At 52.2% G+C, this 18,713-nt stretch overlaps 1 protein-coding gene across 3 annotated transcripts in view; it reads right to left on the bottom strand.

The window, feature by feature from the left end:
* The window catches only part of TMEM94 (transmembrane protein 94), a 734,938-nt gene that overhangs the window by 400,730 nt on the left and 315,495 nt on the right, over positions 1–18,713 (bottom strand). The gene's annotated exons all lie outside the window — the stretch shown is intronic.

An 18,713-nucleotide genomic window follows, 5' to 3' on the forward strand; every position in this document is an offset into this window, starting at 1 on the left:
CCTGGCATTCTTGTCGTTTGTACATCCGATGGTCTTCAGCTCTCGTGTACTCTTCCATTGCTAGATCTTCACCTTCACTCCACCCTGTAGACTCGAATTCCGTTACACCCGCCTCAGGTCTTCTGGCTTTTTTGAACCACGACGCGTTGCGGGCCTTCTGCTGGCTGCCCCTTCTGGCCGTGACCATGGTCCCTTTTACCGGCACCACTTTCCACAGCTTCTTTTCAAATGGCGTGCGGAACTTGGATCCAGGATGCCTGTCCTTTACTACGTTGTAGTCCCCTTCTCTAATGGCTGACAGACGGGCCCCCCTTTTTTTACTGGCTCGGTCATTGTTGTGGTGTCGTCTCGCCTGCGTCTGCTTTGTGTCCAGGACGCGGGAGCCCATTGTTCGCTCATGGGGATGCAGTCTCGCACCGCCCGCTTCATGAGCAGGTCACTGGGAGCACACCGGGTGGTGCAGTGGGGTGTGTGTGTGTAGGCTCTGAACAAGGCGCTGAGGGTAGGATTGGACCAGGGGGCAACCTGGAGAATTGCCTGCATCAGTTCCTCAGAGTCCTCATAAATCTTTCCACATCACCATTAGTCTGTGGCTACTGGGGAGTTACTCGGCGATGCTTGATACCATGCTGGCTCAGATACTCTTGGAAGTCTTGGCCCTGAAATGGAGGCCCTTTGTCCATTCGTATCTCTTTAGGCATTCCCGAAAGTGCTAACACCTTCTCCAGCACTGGTCGGATGCAGTCAAACACTGTAGACGTCATCACCTCAACCACTGGAAATTTGGAATGACTATTGACCAGCACCACGGGAAAACTTCAGAAATCCAAACTCACTTGAGCCCAAGGTGTCTGGCTAGGCCCCTCCATGATAACAGGCTTCACGGGCGGTTCGGTGCCCATTATCAAGCAGGTGTGGCATCCTCGCACCTTGGCCTCTACCAGGCGGTCCACTCCTGGAAACCACACTTTGGATCACAGTCGGGCCTTGGTTTTTTCGACGCTTTGGTGACCCTTGTGGGCCAGGTCCACGGTTCTTCTCCACAGTATTGCCAGTATCACCAGCTGGGTCCCTCTGAGGATTATGTAATTTCCCACCTCACTTAGTTCTTCTGGGCACCTCCACAGACTCTCCCAATATTCTTTTTCCTCTTCCGTTCGCTGGCCCGATCCTCGCATGAACCACTTCCACTGATTGTCACGGAGTGTTCGCTTCATGGCCTGTAGGCACTCATCTTGTTCTGATAGCCTCTTGGATCTCTTCCAGTGACAATGCCTGGGGGAACGCTTCTTCCATGACCTGCCGCACAAACAACTCTGTTCCTTCATCCACATCTCCCTTGTTTCTGGCATGAAGAGAAGGGGGGGTCTTGACAGGTAGTCCACCGGATTATTGGCTCCCGGGCGACACACCACCTCAGATTTGTAATGTTGTATCTGGATTGCCCAGCGTTCAATCCAGAGAGGACCATTTTGGGAAGTGCCAGTGAATATCGGTACCAAAGGCTTGGGATCCGTGACCACCGTGAACGTATGGTAATGTGAAGTAACAAAGGACCCCCTGATACGGATAGATTTCCTGGGTCAGGGCATAGAACAAGTGTGAGTAAATTACCCAGGCAAATTTCCTGAACGAACTAACAAAAAACAGGAAACCATATATCTTTTATATCCAATGAACTATTCACTTGATTGAAAATATGCATATAGTTATATGCTACTAATCTTTTTATCCTTTGTGTATAATTATGCATCAATTTTATGAAATATCACGTTATTAAATGTGTATCTTTATATGTACATGCAATGGTGTAGTTTCATTTTTTAAATATGTACTGATTTATTATTATTTTTTCATGTGTTAGTTGGTTCAGGAAATTTGCCTGGGTAATTTACTCACACTTGTTCACCGTGAACGTATGCCCACACAAGTAAATGTATAAGTACCTGCACGCCCAGTAAAATGGCCAGCGCCTCCCGCTCAATCTGAGCATACCCTGTCTCCACAGCAGTGAGCGCTCTGCTGGCATAGGCGATCGGCACCCACTCCTGTGTGTTCCTCTGGAGTAGCACTGCTCCCAGTCCCACTGGACTGGCATCCACTATGAGCTCAGTGGCTGACCCTGGTTGGCAGTACGCCACTGTGGTGCCTTTCAGTAACTCACTCTTAATGTCATTAAAAGCTTACGCTTCACCGTCAGTCAACTGCCATGGCACGTCCTTCTTTGTTAGCCTCCTGAGTGGTTCGGAAAGTCACTAGATGTAGAACGAAACGGCCGCAGTGGTTGGCCATGTCCAGAAAACTCCGGACTTCTGACTGCGTTTGAGGGATGGCCGCGGCTCTGATGGCTTCCACCTTTGCGGGATCGACCTGTAGGCCTCTTGCGGAGAAGCGATTACCAAAGAATTCAACCTCATTGGCGTAAAAGTTGCACTTGGCTCTGTGTAGTGCCAGACCCTGTTCAACCAATCTCCTGAGGGTGGCACGTAAGCGAACGAGGTGCTCCTCTTGGCACCTTGAGAAGATGAGGAGGTCCTCGCTGATATTTATCACGCCGACGCGCCATGACAGAGCTTCTCTCACTGCCTCCTAGAACACTTCAGCCGCTGAGGATACTCCAAAACTCAGCTGTTTGAACTGGCGTAGCCCTACATGTGTCGAGAACGTTGTTATGTATCGACTCTTCTCGGCTAACACCAGCTGATGGTACCTCGGGTTCAGGTCCACTTTGGAGAACCATTCTGCCTTGTTAATGTCCGCCACAATTTCATCTATGGTGGGAGTGATGTGTCTCTCTCTGCGGATCATTTTGTTAGGCAGTCTCATGTTCACACACAGTCTGATAGCACCCAGTTGTTTGGGTTTCGGCACTATTACCAGCGATGACACCCAGGTTGTCAGCCCTGACACTTTCACAATCACTCCCTCTTTCTCGAGTTGCTCCAGTTCAGCTTCCACCAGCAGCCAGAGATGGAACGGTACGCGGCGATGTCGGAGGGCAATCGGCTCGATGGTTTCATCAATGAGGAGTTGAACTTCACTCCCTTTAGACATCCTAGCCCCTGAAAGAGTTCAGAAAATTCCGCTAGTACCTTGTCTGCTTGTGACTGGTGTATGTGCTTTGCGAACATTACTAGCCTGAGGTCCTCCACGGTGTGGCAGCTCAACAACAACCCTGCCCTGTCACAGGGGACATAGAATCTCGTTGGCTCAGCTCTGTCTCTATGCTTGACTTCAACATCGATCACCCCTTGGGAGTGGGATCTGCGTGTTCCCTCCATAGGTGAGTATTTTGGCTGCGGTGGGCATTAACCGAGGTTTTGGTCGTAACTTGCTGTACTGTGCCCCGTCCAGAATGTTCAGACGCCCCAGGGTCGATATGTGTTTTGATGCAGTTGTCTCCGATCCATATCTGGCAAAGTGGAGGCGGTCTCCTGGTGGTGTTGACCCCCAGAATGTTGGATACTACGAAGACATTGTCATCGTCTTTGTCATCGGCTGCTGTCAGTTTCTGGCACCTACTATACAGTTCTTCTACCTCCTGGACCGCCTTGGCACTTCTCTGGAATCTAGGTCCTTTGGGCCTGCTTGGGCTGGACCTTGCCGTACTCTGGCCCATTTTTGCAAAATGTCCATATTTGTTGCATTTGAGACACTGCCTTCCTTGCGCCGGGCAGTCTCTCTGGGAATGCGATGCCAATCCACAAATCCGGCACCCTTGCTTTGTTTGTCGCTCTTCGGCGCTAGCACTGGGCGTTGTTCCTCTGTTGTACGTCTTCCGAATGGCATCCACCCTCTCCTCCTTGATGGGTGTTGGGTGCAGCGGATGGGTGCTCGTGGATCTCTTGGCCAATGCCACCTCCATCTCACAGGCCCTGACATCTGCCAGTTCATGCGTTCTCCCTAAGACCAGTATGTCGTCTAATGATATTCCGGGCTGTTGTAGGATAAGCTTGCACAATTCCAGAGACTTGCACCCCACAATGAGCTGTGCCCTCATCTCGAACTGTCGATCAACCCCAACACACATGCTCGTCAGCTTCCTCAGGTGTGCAAAGAACATATCAATCGACTCGTCCTCCTTCTGTTTGGCCTGGCGCAACTTGAAGTGTTCAAAATCCGGATTGACTTGTGGATCAAAATGCCGGTTGAGAGCTCGGACTGCCTTTTCATAGACTTTGCCGTCACCCGTGTCTGGTAGGTCTTGGAAGGGGTCGTAGAGCTCATCATCCCCCATCAGGAGCAATGTTGACCGTTTGACGGCATTGTCCGTTTCCCCTGTGGGCACAAAGTAGTTCTTTAGTTGGCCTATCCATTTCCGCCACCACGGTGCCGCTGTCGCCGGGTCTACCAGCTAGCGAAACTCCGGAAGGTCCTTTACAGCCATGCACCCTGGTCTCACTCCTTGGGCTCCCGCATCTTGGGATGCCGCCACTGCCATAGCCGGTGGCGTGGACATGGTGTCTCTGCTTCACCACAAAAATGGAAGTCTAGTGCACCTGGCTGCTTCCGGTCTCCTCCAGCACCTTCACCCACAGCCGGCTTCCTTCAGGGACCCTCGTTCCTGCTCTTATCTCGCAGGCCCCACTGACTTCTGACAGTGTAGTAGACTGTGCACCCCTCTGGTGGCAGTGTTGTAGGCTGTGCACTCCTCTGGTGTCCGTCAACTGACCCCTTGTCTCCCCGGCCTGCTGCCTTCTTCTTCAACTAATGCCTCGTGCGTCTTCTCGGGCTCCCCTCTGGTCCCGCCACTCCCGCTGGAGCAGCAACGCCTTCCCCAAGCACTCCAACTCAGTCCCCAGTCAGCCGCTCCTGCGCACTGACGATCGTGCCACACGCACCCCGTTTGCAGGCCACGCCGCTGTGCAATTGCACACGCGGCCCTGGAGACCTCCGCGGCTGCATGCTACACAACCCCACGGCCTTCTTACTGCTTGCGCAGTATTTCTCCTGCCTCTGGACACCAGATGCTGCGAATCAGCGGTGGCAGCCGCCGCAAGCAGTCCCGCACCTCCGCGCCTGCCGCCAACACCGACCTGCGTTGCGATGGGCGGGCACGTGTGGATTCCACACACTTCCCTCGTCGCCAGTGTTGTGGGCTGATCACCGGGGATAGCAGGGCAGTCCCTGGGAGTGCGGCCTGGGGCTACAGCCGACTACTAAGGGCCAATGCTAAGGGGAGGCCTAACTAAACGGCGGACCCAATAAGAGGAGGTCTGCACTGGTACTTAGTTCGTGCCGTCAGCCATTTGCGCTGACGTCGCCCTTTATTTATACTCCCCGGTCCGAGCCCGGCCCAGGGAGCTGCGTGGGCAACATTGTTGTGCAGTGGCCGGGTGGTTCCCTACATCCCCCACCCCACCCACCATGAGGCCAAGAACACAAAACCATGCCGCAGTCACCCGGCAGCAAGAGGTCTGAAGATCAAGGTAGGTGAAGGTGCGGCCGCTTGCGACCGGGGTCCGACAGAGGTACTGTGACAACATGTGAGAGGACTGCTGGTGGAGAGTCTCCCTGAGGCATGGCTGGGCAGCTGAGTGGCAGACAACGTGTGGATAGAGGGGCAGGGGCCTGTCTGCACCCAGAGGCCCGGGGCTGGTGGCTTGCGCAGAGTGAGTAATCAGACAGTCGTTTAGCTCTGGCTGAAAAGGGACCCACGCCGACTGCCTGAAAAACCCGAACAATCCCAGTGAGGAGTGCTGGATCAGGAGGTGCGAGCCTGTCCACCCCGCTCATAGTGAGACTCTCGCACATTAGTGCCGCCAGGCTCTGGATCCATAAGAAGGCCGGGACATAGACTACGGCTCCTACCTTCCTTGTGGAGCAACATACACTGAAAAGCTGGCACGGTCTCGGATGAGATCCAACACAGCTGGGCCTGCTGTCACTGATGATCCACTGCTGAAGGCTGCAGCTCCTTGGGTCAGATGCAGAAAAGGTGGTGCTGGTTGGGAATAGGAATGAGTGCCTGGGTGCGGCATGCATACTGCCACTGGCACTACCTGGACTAAAGGGTCACGGAGTGTTGATCTGGAAACAAAGAAGAGGTACTCACCATGATCTACCGTGCAGAAAGCGGATTAACTCTCGATCCATTGTATAGCTGGTGGCCCATCTGTGTGGCTCTTTCCGTGGTGGTGCGGGTGGAAAGGTAGTGAAGGCACAAGTGGGGCTACGATACGGATAACGACAGTTGCTGGAGGACACTCCCATCCCTGCCCCCTTTGGTTGGATCTCTCGCCCCAGGCTTCATATCGGCAGCCCACTGCTGCAGTCCTTAGCCCTTCTCAGCTTGTGGTGGACCGCCAGTGCAACCTCTCTGGAGTCCACCTCTAATAGCTAACGGTCCGAACCTCCTGTGGAGAACATGACCAAAGACAAACACGCCAGACAGGGTAAATTAGATCGTTACACTAACGTCATAGACCCTATGGGGAACTCCGACAAAGACATAAAGCCTATCAGAAACAACACTGTATTAGTTACAAGTGATACAATCATCACTGGAGGCCCTGGATGGAAAAATAGGAGAGATGTGTGTGGAGGTAACTCTGCTATGCTACGACCTGCACAAGGTCTCGGAGATGGTAACGGAGGCTGAGACCCGGATTTCAGTGGTAGAGGACACAGTGCAGGACTTGAGGAAGGGAATGGAGGAGGTCCATCACACCATCAAAGATGTCCTTTGGCGCTTGGATGACGCAGTAAACCAAACACATAGAAATAACCTATGCTTTGTCAGACTCCCGGAAGGGGTCGAGGGAACAAATGCACTGGTGTTCCTGGCAGGATGGTTGAAAAATACCCTTCCATCTGAACTTTTCTCCACCTGCTTCGTAATGGAGCGTGCAGGCGGGTCAAGGAGTCTCAGGTCGCCCCTGGGGCACCTCCTAGTCCCATCATAGCAAAATTCCTCAATAGTTTGGACACATGATCTTGCGGGAGGTACACCGCAAAGGTAAAGTGAATCATGAGAACTCCAAAATATCAGTGTTCCAGGATTACAGTCGAGAAGTCCAGCGGATGCGGCGCACATTGACTCTGTAAAAGCGAGGCTGAGAACCCTACAACTGCAATACAGGTTACTATTTTCTGCCAAGCTTAGAGTAATCTTTCAAGGCAAGTCACATTTCTTTCAGATGCCCGAGGAGGCATGGGAATGGACTGAGGAACTACCGGTGTCACGCACACGATATGTGTTCCATTCGGAGGAGCAGTTACAGAAGAATTCAGGCACCAGACCCAAGGACAGCGAGTGCAAAAAACGAAGTAGGAGTGGAGGGCTACGGAACAGAGGAATGAACTGGGAAGATTCTCCACAGACACAGATGGAGACCGAGATCGATCGAAAAGCCCCAGCTCAGATTCTGAGTAACCCGATCTCTCCTCAGTCAATGAATGTTTACACCTGCTGTCTGTTGCAATCACTGCTTTGGAATAGTCTGGGGAGGCTAAACAGCTCCTGCCACAGACCGAAGTCTGCGACTCAGAACGACTTATACCGTGAACAGACTCAGGCCTAGGAAAATCACGAACGCACCAGGTGGCCTCAACACCCCCCCTTTCGGGGATTAATTGCTATGCAACTGCATCCTGTAGTATGGTGTGAGAGTTCATTCGTTTTGTTATAAATAACAGTGGGGGGGGTGGGCGACAGACCTTTCCTTCTTTTCCTGCACACAGTTTGGTTACATGGGTAGGTGCAGCTCAAAAGACACAGAGGTGGGGAGAGGTGATGGTGGGAGGGAGGGTTGATTATTAGTTCTGGGATGGGCATTCGCTAGGTAGAATGTGAGCCTCTTAAGTCTGACATGCACAGCAGAGATATTTAGTAGGTTTATACTATGATATCAGTAAATCCAACAAAACCCCACAACTTTACGGTTATGACGTGGAATGTCAACAGATTGGGTGACAAGATCAAGCTGGGACTACTGGTCCTACAGTATATTAAATGTCAACACCCAGATATTGTGATGCTTCATGAGACACACCTACATGGGACTAGATGCAGCTTCCTTGGGAGGGGAGCCTATGTTTTATTGGCTTATCCAGGATACGCCATTAGATCCTGGGGAGTAGCAATATAAAGTAAGAACACCAGCGCCCTCCCCCAACCCCACTATGAGGTGACTCGCACATGGACCGTTCCCCTCTGGGCGATATGAGGGGGTCACAGGGAAACCACCCTGATCTGTGTGTGTGTGCTGAACCGAAACTGTAGTCACAGGCACTATCCAAAGTGACTGATATCTTCTTGGAGACTCCGGCATCACTTCATGTGATTGGCGGCAACTTCAATGATGTGATGTATGCGGCACTCGATCGCTCTGAGGCCTACGGATGGTATGTTGACAAACAATACCCCACTGGCTCGCTTCGCTGCTATACTCGAATTGGCGGATTTGTGGTGCTATCACCACCCACACGACAGGCAATAGTCTTATTTCTCTGGGGCCCATCAAACATACTCTAGACAAGACTACATCTTAGTCCCTGTGGGCCAAATGGGAGAGACAAGAAAAGGAAGAATATATGTCAAGAGGATTGTTGGATCAAGCACCCCTTCTGGTTCACCTCATCACCCGGAACCTAGGACCAACCACCCAATGGCGCTTGAACGCCTGGGACCTACTAAATAACAACAGTGCGGGGCAGTAGCGCAGACACCAAGTTCTTTTTTACTGCAAATAAAGGTATGGTTACCTCCGGGGTGACACTATGGGAGGCATACAAGGCAGTGTTACGTGACAGAGCCCAAAACCGCATTGCATGGGCGAAAGAAAAAAGAGGTACAGGAACTAGAAATGCTGGAACAACAAATATTCACCATAGAAAGTAGAGTAATAGATAAACCAGATCCCCAGACGACCCGTCACCTAGAATCCATGAGATTAGAATATCACAACCAAGCACATGATAGCGCTAGAAGTTGGCCACGTTACATCATCTATATGAGGTCGGGAATAAAGCCAGGAAACTCCTTGCCTGGCTGGACAGGAGAGAGCTCGAGGCCAGATGGGTCCGCAGCATCATAAATGATCGGATTGTAATGAATAACACAGACGACAGCATAGTGACAGCATTTGCTACCTATCATTAGGCATTCTATCCTGCGCAACCTCTTAGTACCCCTTTTGATATAGAGGACTACTTAGCAAACATCCAAATGCCATTACGGGACGAAGACGTGCTACGGGGCCTGGAGAAAGACTTAACAGTTATAAAGGGGCGGGAGGCTATTGCTAAACTACACCAATGTAAGAACCCAGGCCCTAATGGTATACCCGCTGAACTCTTTAAACGGTGTTCCGATATACTGAGCCCCCAAATACTAGGTCTATATCGAGATGCATACGCAGAGGGCACTCTCCTACTAGATCTTCGGACAGCTACAATTACGATCAGTCATAAAGAGGGCAAACCCAAAGACAGGAGCGACTCATATCACCCCATCCTTATCAAGCATGGAGGCCAAAATACTGGTGACGTTCCTCGCAACGCGCGCTCCAGTGGACCATCACATCCCTAATTCTCTGTGATCAGTTCAGATTCATGGCCGGACGTGCCACCCGATGGAACTAGTACAGGACAAATAACTAGCTGATGATGGCCAGGTACCAAGAGACGCCACACGTATTTTCATTCCTGGGTGCAGAAAAAGCATTTGATGCAGTCTACTGGCTCTTTCTTGAATATATCCTAGGCAAATTTGGGTTAGAACCAAATAGACAGAGATGGGTGGGAATGTTATACACAGTGCCGCTAGTTGTGTTGGGAGTGAATTGTATACTTTCCCCAAGCTTCCTAATCGTCCTAGAACGAGACAGGGGTGCCCACTAGCCCAAACACCTCTTTGCTCTAACTATAGAGTCTCTTGCGTGTGCAATTAGGCAGTGCTCAGAGGTGCGGGGCTTCCAACTTGCCCCCAATGATGTGGGAGAGGAAAAGATTTTGCTCTATGCGGACGACATTCTTCTGTGCGTGACGGAACCCATGACCACAATACCCACCCTATCTTGCATTATAGAAGAAAATGGAAGACACTCCGGCTATGGGATCAACTGGAGCAAATAGTCAGTATATGCCTGGGCCAGGACGTACACTGGCCTCCCCTACCCAGGGGCTTAAAGGTGGTTAGTGAGGGTTTTAAACATCTTGATATTTTTAATACTCCCCCATGCTGAGGTTTGCTGCCACCATAATGTCAGGAAAGTGCTCTAAAAATTAAAAGAGCACACAAAAAGATGGAGGGGCCTGCCTTTGATGTTAATGGGGCATACAGCCGTGTTCAAAATGATAATTTTACCCTGACTCAAACACCCATCAAAACACCCATCACCAGCTCCCAAGGAAGGTTTTCTCAGAAATCGACGGTGACCTGCGTTCATTACTATGGCTAGGGAAACATCTGTGAATAGTGTTATGGACACAAAGCAACCCCTATAATGGTGGGATTGTGCTACCAGATGTTGAGATCTATTGCTGGCCCACCAACCTGGCCTGATCAATGACTGGATACATGCAGCTAGAGCTCACCCCACATACAGACTAGAAAGGGGGACGTTAGTGCACTATTCCTACCTACACTAATTATTCGGGGGTAGAGGGATACATAGGATGCTCCCAGGCACCTGAGTCACACTAGAAGCCTGGGTCAGGTAGACAAGATGGGCACATACAACTAATAAGGAAACACTGTTATGGAAAGGGAAGTGGTTCAGGTAATCGGGTAAGTTGCAGGGCTTTGCGCAAAGGGATCTGTTGGGAATCTCCTCACTTGGGGACATTATTGACAAGGATGAACTAAAATCCTGGTACACTCTTTATATAGAATATAAGCTCCACAAGCCCAATTTATAAAATACGCTCATTGAGCCACGCGTGGCTAGCTAAACGGATTGTAAAAATTGAGCTGCAGGAGTTTGCGCCGCTTGAAGGGAGATTGCTGCAAGACGAGTTGACAAATACGGCAATGTCCCTCACATACAAGCCGATTAATTACAATATGCCTGATAAACTGTAAGCTCAGAGACCAATGGGAGACTGAGGTGGGGGCCATGGAAAATATAGATTGGGAGGCAGCCCAATGCACCCAAGAGAGGTAAAGATCAAAGCCCATCAACGCCTCATCCAAATCAAGATTTTACACCTAACATGTTATGATGGGGCGAGACTACACAAGATGGGGCGGGTAGAAAGCGCGGACTGTCCTCGGTGTCGGACTGCTCTGGGAGATTTTCTACATAATTTGTAGAGCTGCCCAGCCACACAGCCTTACTGGCAGGTAAAAATTGGTGAATTGAGCAAAATACTGGGGACACCTATCCCGATAGACCCCAAGTTTGTCCTGGGCGTACGGTGTGATATAGAAAACACTAGACCCCAGCTACTCTTCAACGTATTGGGCCTAGTGATAGCCAAGAGAGAAGTGGCCAGGCACTGGGGAGCAGCAGTGGCTCCGACACTCCAGGAATGGAGGTGATGGATGGATCTGTACATGACCACTGAGAGAGTCACATATAAAAGCATGGGATTCCCATGGAAATTCCTAAAGATAAGGGGCTTCTGGATAAAATACTATGGCTTGGACTACTTGGTTGATGCCCCATGAGCTTCTGAGGGGGGTTGGGGAGGGAAATGGGGTACTCATTGATCCTCCGGAGTGCTGTTGACGGACAAAACTTAAATATTGAAGGGGGAATACATGTTGCCACTTTGGATTCCATATATAATCCTGCTTGTGTGTAAAAGACATACTGATTATTACATCCGATTTTCTTATGTCTGTCCTGTATGCGACTAGTTGTTATGGTTATGATGATTGTATGTTTTCTATGCACACTTCAAATGGGAAAAAAAGATATTGATTAAAAAAACGTTGTGTGTCATTTGACAGCAAGGATAAATGTAACACTAGGTCAACACAAGGCATTTCCATTTGTAATTGCTTCGTGCACCAGTTTCTACCATTTAAAGGCTGGCAGACGCCTGTCACACAAGGTGAGAGCTTACTAGACAAGAAGCAGTGCAGCCACAGCAGCACAGTTTGTATGAATGCCACTCACAGACTTATTCAAAGATGCAAAGGGTGCATCACTGCACACCTATACAAAACACTACAGCTTGGACACGTATTCCAGATCAGAAACAACAGTTAGACAGTGCTACACTATCTCTTTAATCAAGGCGAGCCTCTTTTTGCCATCCTCCCTACTTAAAACTGCTTTGCTAGTCATAATGCAAGAATGTGAATCTCTTTAAAATCCATTCTTGGAAAAAAGTTACTTATCTGTAAATACAGCTCTCAGTTATCTTTCATAGATTCAAATGCCTTAATTATTCCCCAGATGTCAGGCTGGGAACTCTTGATAATCAATATCCATACAGCAGGGTGCACGCACACACTCAGACAACATTGAAACATCTATCCATCTCATTTTATGATCTTCAGCCAATCAGGCGGTGCAAAACAGAGCTCCATTCCCTCATAGAGGTTCAACTGCTTAGATTTTCAACGACCTACAATAATGTACACACATATATATATATATATATATATATATATACACACACATACACACACATATATATAGCCTCTGACTGGGAGGAGGGTGAGCTGGATGTCAATCTACAAAAGATACCAATGATGTAGAACTGTAATTACATGTATGGCAAGTAACTTTGCCAACATAGCTATAAAATAAGACAGGAAGAAATTAACTATGTGGAGGATTAATCCTAAATTAGCAAACAGTTAATTTTTTTTTTTTTTAACATCATTTTTATTGCATCACCAATATAAATGTACAGACAAGATATTCAGCAAAAATAACATGACATTTACTGATTCAGTTCGAGACATTTGATCTTCATCCGGAGGGATCACCCCGCTCTTGACGCGGGTGACTTCATCTCTGTCTTGGTCTCGTACTTCTTACATTGTCCGACCGCTTCATCTTGCACATAACCCTGGAATGCTTTTGTGATTTACGCCCCTCCCCCTCCCCAAATTTCGGTGCCCCAACATCCCTCCAAACCAGCTTCCTACCCGCCCTCCCCCGTGGTCGCGCTGCGCTTGAGTAACCATGTATTAGTGCCCGGTGTGTTGTAGGAGGAAGTAATCAATCGCTAAGGTGTGTTCTCCTGTATAGTGTTAGGGTCTGCTCCAGCTAATTCGATCTCGCCATCCTGCCCCTCGTCGTCTACATCCCTGAGCGCCTGCACCATCACCTCCCATGCAGTCGCCCTTTCCAGTGCTTTCTCGTCATTCGACCTCCAGGCCATCTGGTATCGTAGGGTACTATCACACTCGGCCCATCTCAGACACTCCCCATACCATCTTTTATACGTGGGCCCCACTCTGGACTTCCAATTTCGTGTGATCTCCCGCTTGGCCAAGATAAGCCCTAAATCTATAAATTTACTTGACATCGTATTTCTAGGTGTGTGCGGGAACCAGTGAAGGATGCCAACTGCTTTAGTATACTGGATATCCCTGTCCGTCGCGCCGTTAAGGGCCCGCCCTACCTCCTGCCAATAGTCGCCTAAAGAGGGGCAATCCCACAGCATATGACACAGATCCGCCCCCGCTGTATTACATCTGGGGCAAGCAGCGTCGGTCGCCCCAAAATACTGTTGGATTTTCCCGGGCGTGAGGTATGCCCTGTGGATAACATAAAAGTGGATCAATTGGAACCTGGCATTCCTCGAGCACTTCCGTGCCCGCCTCAGCAGTTGGCCCCAGGTCGTGTCTGGTATCTCCACCTGGAGGTCCAGCTCCCACTTGGCCTTCAGGGCTGCCAAAGGTTGCAAGGCCTCCCGCTGCATCCTCGAGTGCAGGCACGTGACGGCCTTAAAGGTTCCCGCCGCCATCATGGCGTACTGGCAAGCCATCGAGGTGCCTGGTTCCTGCAGCCCTTCCCCCCAGTGGGCTCGCATGGCGCCCGTGACTGCCGCGTGCAGCAGGTAGTCACCCCTCGGTAGGTCAAATCTCTCCTGCAGGTCCCGAAACGGCAGCAACACCCCATCTTCGTAGAGGTCACCCAGCATGTGTATTCCCGCCTCCTCCCACCCTAGCAAGCGCGACCAGTCACCTCCATGTGGGAGGGCAGTGACCATTCCCAGCGGTATTTCGGGGGCATACATAAGGCGGACACCCGCCCGCTTACGGGCCCGGTCCCAGCATAGCCGGAAGGTCTGCTCCTCGACCGTCAGGTCTCCCACTCGGAGTCTCTGGTGCAGCGTAATATAGGCCAGAACGTGTCGCGGGGTGCCTTCAACTCTCGCGTCCTCGGGACCTCTATATACTCTCGCCACCTCCTGAGTAAAAGTCTGCAGCTGCGCGGCTAGGTAATATCCTTCGAAGTCCGGCACTGCCATACCTCCCTCATCTTTGGGGCGTAACAGCGTGTCGAGCGCTATGCGCCTCCTACCCGTGCCCCACAGGAACGCTATGATCAGTGACCTCAGGCGTTTGAAAACAGAGCTCGGGATCCATACCGGCAGTGTCCTAAAATAATACAAAAGCCTGGGCAGGGCTATCATTTTAAGCAGGGAAATTCTACCAGCCAGGGAGAGCGGTAGAGTCGCCCAGAAGTCCATAGATCCACACAGGGCGTTAATACAGCGAGTTATGTTGCCATCCAGCAGGTCGGACGGGGCATGGTAAACATAGACCCCTAGATAATGTAGGCAGCGCGGCTCCCACCGGAGTTCCTGGGCAGTGAGTGGGCACGGTTCTCCCGGCCTCAGGGGAAACAGACAGGATTTAGGCCAGTTGACCCTCAGGCCCGATAACCTACCGAACTGCTCCAGTAGCCTCCGCGCCCCCTGAAGTTCGGCGCCCGCATCGGCCAAAAACATCAACAAGTCATCTGCATATAGGGAGATGAGGTGTGGCCTCCCCCTAAAAGGCAAACCTGCGTAGTGGCGGCCCAGTCTGGCTACCGCAGCGAAGGGTTCCATTGCCAATGCAAACAGTAGCGGGGATAGGGAACAACCCCGTCTAGTGCCACGCCTAATCGGGTATTGTCTTGAGATCAGTGCACCCACCCGGACCCTCGCTACCGCCTCAGTGTAGAGGACCTTGGTCCACTGTATATATCCGTCTCCCAACCCGAAGCGACGCATCACCTCATACAGGTATCCCCATTCGAGGCTGTCAAATGCCTTCTCAATGTCAATGGACAGGACAAATGGGGAGACAGTGTCTGGCCAGTCCGCACCCATCAGTCTCGTGAGTCTACGGATGTTATGAGTGGTATTGCGTGTCGGTATGAAACCGCACTGGTCACCATGAACCAGGCCCGTCATGTGCACTAGCAATCTGTTGGCCAGAATTTTACTGAGGATCTTGTAGTCCGTCGTCAACATAGACAACGGACGATACGAGGACAGCGCCGCACCCTCTCTGCCTGGCTTCAAGAGTGGGATCATAAGGGCCTCGCACATAGAGCCCGGGAGTCGGCCCTTCTCCTGAGCCTCATTGTATACCTCGCGCAGCCGCGGAGCAAGATGCTCTAGGTATTTGCCATAAAATTCGATCGGTAGACCGTCAAGGCCCGGGGTCTTGTTTCTAGCCATCTGTTTTACGGCACAACCTATTTCTCAGAGGGAGATGGGTCGCCCTAACTCTTCTGCCTCCGAGTCCTCCACTCGCGGCAACTCTAGCCCGTCCAAGAACTCCTCAAGCTCCTCCGTCCCTCCCGTAGCACCACTCAGATAGAGCCCCTCATAATAAGCACGGAACTTGTTCAGGATCCCGGGTTGGGAGTGGCAAGGCTCCTCCCCTGGCTCCTGGATCCTCATGATCGGCCCTCCCCCCCGGATAGGGTTAGCAAGCCAAGCCAACATCGCCCCCGCCTTATCACCTTCCGCATGCGCCCTCGTCACGTACGCCTTATGGTCGAAGCTACGCAGCCGCTCTAGCTCTACCGCCAGCCCCTCCCGTGCACCGCTAAGCCCCTCCTGCAGTTCAGGGTGATTCGGGCGCCTCTTCTCGAGATCCCTCAGCCGTGTCTCAGCCTTATCTAAGTCATCCAACAGAGTCTTCCGCGCCCCTGCCGTGTGTCCAATACAGTGTCCCCGCACCACCACCTTGAAAGCATCCCACTCAACCGCCCTCGTGGAAGCCGAGCCACTGTTCTCCTCAAAATACCTCTCAATACGTTCACTCAGGGCCTCCCTGAACAACAAGTCGTCCAGGGTGTCAGGTTGCAGGCGCCATGTTGGTACGCAGTTAACAGTCACCATCCATTCCAGAGACATCAACAAGGGGTTGTGGTCCGATATCGTCCTGGCCAAGTATTCCGCCCCTCCCACCGCGGGGAGCACACATTCCGAACAAAGAAACGCATCCAGCCTCACATGTAAATCATGCAGGTGCGAGTGAAAGGAGTAGTCCCTAGTGGTGGGGTGCAACGCCCTCCATGCATCCGTGAGGGCCCAGCTCTCCTGCCATTCTAATCTACGCTTGGCGATCCTATGTACTGGGGACGCGCGCAGCGGGGGATGGGACCTATCTAGTAGCACATCCTCAACTGAGTTGAAGTCCCCCCCCAAGAGGACCGGCCCTGCCAAATAACCCGCCAATTTGCCCGAGATGTTAGACAAGAAAGCGGGCAGGTCTACATTAGGAGCATACACATTACAGAGAGAAATCATCCTGCCTCTTAGCCTTCCTTCCACCGCCACATACCTGCCCTCAGGGTCTATCGATGACTTCAAGACTTGGAAGGGGACCCCCGCCCGTATCCAAATCAAAGCCCCCCTCGCGAATGCTGAAAATGTCGTGTAGAATAACTGCCCCCTCCAGCGCCTTTGCAGAGCCGCCCCTTCCTGCTTATTTAGGTGCGTCTCCTGCAGAAACGCTATATGAACCCCCCTACGCTTGAGGTACGCCTGAACCTTATGTCTGCGCGTCATGGACTGCATACCCCGCACATTCCAGGTCACACATTTCAACGCTCCAGTACTAGCCATCCCCCCCTACACAACCGGACCATACAGCAAAGAACAGTGTTCGCATAAGTCCCGCGACCACGGGCCCCCCCACCCACCCTCTCCAAACAGGAAGCCAAACCCCTCCAACAACTACAACCCTCTGAGCAACCCCAACTGCTCGCAACTCCCACCCCCCCAGGACAGGCCCCCCCGCAACTGGAAGTACCCCCATCCAAACCAACACTCCCGACCACCCCTTAAGGAAAGGTGGTAATATTCGCAGTCCCCACTGCGATGACCTTAGGGGCCAGTAAGGCGCGGCTCAATGCTATAAGACCTCAAACAAATCAGCCCCGCGCGCTCCACCCCACAATCCCCACATTACAGCTCCCCAAAACCTCAATCAATATCGTTCCACTGCTGCGGGCCCATTGCCCCGGTGTCCAACCAGCGAGTCCATTCCGCCAAACCAGTTCAACACGCCTCCAGTATCTCTCCCGAGGTCTGCGGCGTCACAATAGGGCCCCGGGCTCCACCAAATTCCGATTGTCCTGTCTCTGAGCCCGTGCCCGGGTCCTCCGAATCCGTACCCTTCCCAGACTGAGTCCTGGCGGTTCTAGATAAGTCCACCACCGCCTGTAGGGCCGCCTGCCTCTCCGCCTCCGTCTGCGACATCGAAGGTTTCCCGGTTCTCTTGCGGTTCCTCCTGATCCGTTGGGACTGCCTGATCGGCTTCGCCACCTTAGCCTCTTCCTCCCTGGCCTTAGCACCGTCCGTTCCCGCCTTATATGTGTCCCACCAGTCCCATGCGTCCGCGGAGGTCGTGAAGAATAAAGACTTCTCATCCACCACCACTCTTAGCCTGGCAGGAAACAACAGGGAGTACTTGATGCCTTCCTGGCGGAGCTCCCGCTTGAGGGACAGGAAGTTTGCCCGGAGTCGCTGCGTCTCATACGTGTAGTCCGGGAACATGGTGACTCTGTTGTTTTCCACTTGAAAGGGCCCTGCCTCTCTCGCCCTCTGCAAAAGCCAGTCTCTGTCCCGGTAATGGAGCAACTTGAACACCACCGGGCGAGGAGGAAGGCCCAAGGCTGGCGGACGCGCCGGAACTCTATGTGCCCGCTCCAGGGAGAAGAAGGGGGACAGACCTTCTGGTGCCACCTCCGTCCGCAACCAGTTATCCAAGTAGCCCACCATGTCGTCGCCTTCAATTTTCTCCGGCAGGCCCACTAGGCGTACGTTGTTGCGCCTGTTCCTGTTTTCTGCATCCTCGGCCCTCCTTTCCAGCACCTTCAGACGGTCCATCACGTCGGCCATCTGGGCCTTCACCGTTGCCTGGCCCGGGGCTAAGTCCTTGACCGTGGTCTCCACGGCTTTCACCCTGTCCTTAAGTTTGTCGTGGTCGGCCTTCAGGAGGCCCAGGCCCGTCGCCACCTGAGCTATATCTTGCTGCAGGGCGTCCTTTGTGGTGGCGATGGCTTCCAGGATACGATCCTGCATCCGCTGTAACGCCGCTTGGTCTCTCTCCGCTCCTTCCACCGCCTCAGTGTCGGTCGCGCCATCTCCCTTCCCCTTCGGCTTCCCCATCTGGGCCGGGATGGGCGGTGGTCCTCAAGTGTGTTCTTGGTCGCCCTCCGAGCGTCGCCGGGCACCGTCCTCCGGCCGGGTTCTCAGGCCCAGATATGTCACCAAGAAGCAGGAAGCACCGAGCGGTCGCGGCCCGGCCAGCGCCAGATGCGCCAGAGGTCCGGGGTTCTCGTCTCCGGGTT

This window comes from Lissotriton vulgaris, chromosome 7 (genome assembly GCF_964263255.1).
Source record: "Lissotriton vulgaris chromosome 7, aLisVul1.2, whole genome shotgun sequence".
Lineage (NCBI taxonomy): Eukaryota > Metazoa > Chordata > Amphibia > Caudata > Salamandridae > Lissotriton > Lissotriton vulgaris.